Genomic DNA, 5,257 nt, shown 5'->3' with positions numbered 1-5,257 from the left:
TTATCTACACAATTACTACATTTATACTACAATTAAACTACAATCTATGTTGAAAAAATGTTGACTACAAAATTTTTCTCTTCATCTACAAATTTTCTACAAAAATTCTACAAATATACTACAAATCAGTTTAAGTATGTATAAAGCAGTATTATTTGTAAAGGGTATCTACATAATTACTACATTTAGACTACAATTAAACTACAATCTATGTTGAAAATCTACAATTTTTCTTCAACTTATCTACAATTTTTCTACAATTTCTGCAATATACGTCTTCTTCTTCTTCTTCTTCTTCTTCTTCTTCTTCTTCTTCTTCTTCTTCTTCTTTGAGTTTCAATCTGAAATTCAGTCAAAACCAAGTATCTTCACCAAAACCCCTCAAAATTGAGATATAAACTCCAAACCATATTCCCAATTATTTTCAACAACACCCAATGCAAACAAATAATGATTTTTGAAAACCCAAATTTGAATTCAAAGCTTTCAAGCTTTTTAATGGCTGTCAATGGTGGAATTGCTGCTCTCTTTTCCTTTGCTTTGTATTACTGAAATTTGGACATAATTGCGTTTGATGTAGAAGAACTGTAGAAGATTTAGTCGTTTCTGATTTGTGAATTGTAGAAGAATAATCAATTCGTTTTTTAATTACAGAAGAATTTTAATGCTACAATGATTCCTTATTTAATGAAATATCTGGAAGAATATTTACTTCCATAATTGTAGCGCGACTAAATAGGAATATCTGGAAGAATATTTAGTTCCAGATTTGTAGCGCGCCTAATTAGGAAGGAATCAGCTCCTAATAATTGGTATTTAATGAATGGTATAATATTTGTAGAATAACTGTGAATATGGCGGGTAAATATGAAACTATGCACATTTTTGGTAATAAGGTTTCATATATGGTATAGGAAGGAAAAAGTCTCTTTAACCTATACCCATTTTTTTAAAAAAGTTTTAACTTGTACCCACTTTTTAAACAACTTCAGCCCCCTTTCTCCTCCTTCGATTTCTTCTTCTTCTTCTTCTTCTTCTTCTTCTTCTTCTTCTTCTTCTTCTTCTTCTTCTTCTTCTTCTTTCTTCTGCTGTTGTTGGTGCTGCTATGAAACTTTAGTTCATGGGATGATTGCCATAAATATATTTATCAGATTATTTAAAATAAATTATAAGTAATTACGTAAGTTAGTAGACAATAATTTATGAATATTTCCCGTACGTAAGTTAGTAGACAATGATAATTCTGTTCTTTTCACGTTTATTGTTTCCAAAATTTATGATTTAGATACTGTTGGCAATCTGGTTATTTATCTAGTATGTTAGAAAGCTTTTTCAAAAACTTCAGCTTATATAGTGCTGAAATTTTTACAAATGAACTACATAACTTCAGCATCTTCTGCTGAAGTTTTTGAAAAAGCTTTATGACAAAACTAATAAATCCAGGACAAAAAAACTTCAGCTTTTAATGCTGAAGTTTTATAAATGAACTAAATAACTTCAGCAGCTTCTGCTGAAGTTTTTGAAAAAGCTTATCCAGGACAAAAAACTTCAGCTTATTTAGTGCTGAAGTTTTATAAATGAACTAAACAACTTCAGCATCTGCTGAAGTTTTTGAAAAAGCTTAATGACATAACTAAAGAATCCAGGACAAAAAAACTTCAGCTTATTAGTGCAATTACAAACAAAAACTTCAGCAAATAGAGAACAAAACTTCAGCTACTATGCTTAAGTTCAGCAATTACAAACAAAAACTTCAGCAAATAGAGAACAAAACGTCAGCTACTATGCTTAAGTTCAGCAATTACAAACAAAAACTTCAGCACACTTGGTTCAACACACTTGCTACTTCAGGCTCGTCTACTAGAATGTTGAAGTTTTTGCGTGATTGCCTTTGCTACTTCAGCCCCGTATGCTGAAGTTACGCGAAAAAGCGGGTACGCTTGCAATTTCTTTTGCAAAGCGGGCACAAGTTAAAACGTGACCCAAAAAGCGGGTATAGATGCAAATGCCCCACTTAAATTTGGGAATTTTTACCTCATATAGCAAAGGTTAACACCTTCTTTATTTTAAATAAATACCATTTAAAAAAATTATATTCTATAGATACCTTTTAATGTTTATAACAAAATATCTCATTTTTGTTACCTCCTACCCCTAAGCCACTAAATACGCTATTCAGTTACACTATTTTCTTTCTCTCTCTACTTTGATACATGCCATTCTCCTCCCCCATTCTCTGAAAATACGATGCTCAATCTCAAAATTCCTCTCAACTACATCACCTACCATTAGTCACCCTTCCCAAATTTCAATTCGTCCAGAACCCACACTCTCTTCTCTCTACTTTGCTAGGGTTTCGATACACAGTTCCCATTTTTCCACTCACTCCGAATCATCTCGATCAGTTAGTATCAATCTAGGGTTTCGTCAATCTCGATCTGAAAATGGCATCTTCAGCGGCAGTTTCGGCGCCCCTTGCTGCTCCTTCATCTAAAATCGAGACAAATTCCTCTCACCCATCTCAAAATTTCTGTTAATATATTTCAATGTATTTTCAACGTATCACGCTGTATTTTACTGTATTCATTGTTTTTTTTTGTATTGTAATTCAATGTATCTCGCTGTATTCCATGTGTTTCATTGTATTCACTGTCTTTTTTCATTGTATTTCAATGTATCCCGCTGTATTCTATGTATTTCATTGTATTCAGTGTCTCGCTATATGCCATGAATGTATTCATATGTTTTTTTTAATTAATATAATTTATGTATTCAGATGTATGTCTCTGAAGATTGCTATGTTTTTGGGGTATTTTTCGGTTGAGAATCTTTTTATAACTGGAAATATAAAATTTGTGTGTTATAATTGAGTTTGTTGAGTTATATTAGGAGTCTATTATGTTAATTGATTCACTTTCCGTTTAAAAACAGTGTAATCCCCTATTTCATGCTGTTAATACAATCAAATACAATAATCTGTCCAGCTGTAATCCCATGTTTCACGTCATGAATACAGTCGAATACACTCGAATACAACAACTGATTAGCTGGACTTCCTTGATTCACGCCTATTTTTGCTACTGTATTCATGAATAGAGTAGCTTAAATACATCTAATACATATTATAACAACAAAAACCGTATCTACAATCCGTAATATAACAAGTGGTATCTATAGATAGCTAATTACCACTAAAAGATAGTGCTTTATGAATTTTTTTTTTAAATTTGTCTTAATAATTCAAGGTCCAAGTGGGACCTGTGCTGATTAAAGGGACCTAGTCCCTTGGGCTTCACACTAAAGCCCAACGGCAGTTGTGCTTGGCTCGCTAAGCGTTTCAGTATGACTGCTCGACCTAAGCCTTTGAAGCCCATTCGCATACCATGACCAAGCCTTAAATGCGAGAAGAGGATGTTAAGACTTAAACACTAGCATATATTACTCGATTCCCCAAATGGGCTTTCAACGTTCTCGTCATTGGTATTCCTATTCCAATTTGCAGTCTCATATAAATTTGTTGAACATAATGTAATAACTATTAAGCTAATTATTTGGGGTTTTGACACAGTTACCCACAAAAATAAAACTATTTACCCTTGTCTACCTATTTGTTTTTCTACCCATAAACTAATTACATTTCCTACCCATAGTAGTTTTTGTGGGGAATTTTTTCTTTATTCTCCAATTCTTTTTTATTTTTATGCTTCTTTTCTTTTTTTTCTTTTTTCTTTTCTTTTCTCCTTTTCTTTTTTCTCATTTTCTTGCTATTTTTTTTTTCTCTTTTATTCATTTATTTTTTCCCAAATCGTATTATTGTTATTTTTACCATAACTTATTTCACACTCAAATTTGACTCCTCCTTTATTTTTTTATTTTTATTTTTTTCTTTATTTCTTGTTCCTTTTTTAATTCCACGTGATTGTCATGCAAACCTTGATCTCCTTCCCTACAAATATTAGTACATACTCTACCATTAGCAGTAACACCAACCAGTGATGGAGCAAGACAATATAATCTACGACCACTAAATCTCCATATATACTAGTTAGAATAGAAATGATAATAAAAATATAAGTAGCAAAAAAGACTTCTAGTGCCACATGATACCAATATGGTATACATGTATACCAACGGAGTATATGATTGCTCTAAAATATTGCTACAAATATCTGTGATTATACTACTGTACCAAAACATTAAAGGATACAATAAAAGTATGAGAAAATTACATGATCGCATTGCAAGCTAAATATCGCAAAGCAACTTGCTCATTCCATATACTAACATGGTATATAGTTGTATGGGTCTTTCCAACAATTGCCTATAATTATAAAAACTATTACATAATACACATAATCTATATGCATCAGCACAAAAATTTTCCAGCACTGCAAATCACGTCATATAAACAATTGCATAATAGAATTCACTTAAAAATGCAGCCAAAACAACCAAAAAAATGTTCAAACTACCATATGATACCAATATGGCATATAACTATACCAACATGGTATAAAGTTTTACTGGTTAATTTCCGGCAACTATATGACAATACTACTATTACATAACACACATGCATAAAGAGAAAAATAAAAAAATAGTGTACCACATATTAATGTAATAAAGTATTTCAAGATATTGAACTATATTACTATTATTAAAAGAAAATTAAATATTGTACTAATAAATTCTGCTAATACAACCAAAAATGATTCAACTAGCATATGATACTAATATAGTATATAGCTATACTAATAGGGTATATAGTTGGAATGAATTCTATACCAAAATGGTATATTTGTATACTATTTGAGTATACAATACAAATTCGTCTTCTTCTCTTGTTCAACTATATTTAAACCCAAACTCTAAAATCTACTACAAAATCTCCACCAAATTAACTAAAACTTTAGCTGCAACCTCCAATCAACTTTCCAAATAAACCCATATAGGATCGGATCAAAATAATTAAAAACTCTTCCGATCTAGTTATGAGTTTCAAGCTTCAAGGTCCTTCAATGGTGGATTTAAATTTTTGTACAATAAATCTCCAAAAACGAGTTTGGGTGAAGAGAAAGAAGAAGGTATTAGTGAGAAAGAAGTGTGAATTGCCATTGATGATGAGCCCTAGAATACTACAATAAGAGAAAATTATTTTAGAATTAAACCCCATAATAGAAACGGAAACGAATTCAAAGTGTTAACTCTAGAAAACTAATGGGTTTAGAGAAGAAGAAGAAAATAGAGGAAGAATGGA

Source organism: Nicotiana attenuata, unplaced genomic scaffold (genome assembly GCF_001879085.1).
Source record: "Nicotiana attenuata strain UT unplaced genomic scaffold, NIATTr2, whole genome shotgun sequence".
Lineage (NCBI taxonomy): Eukaryota > Viridiplantae > Streptophyta > Magnoliopsida > Solanales > Solanaceae > Nicotiana > Nicotiana attenuata.
This window is presented reverse-complemented; position numbering follows the sequence as displayed.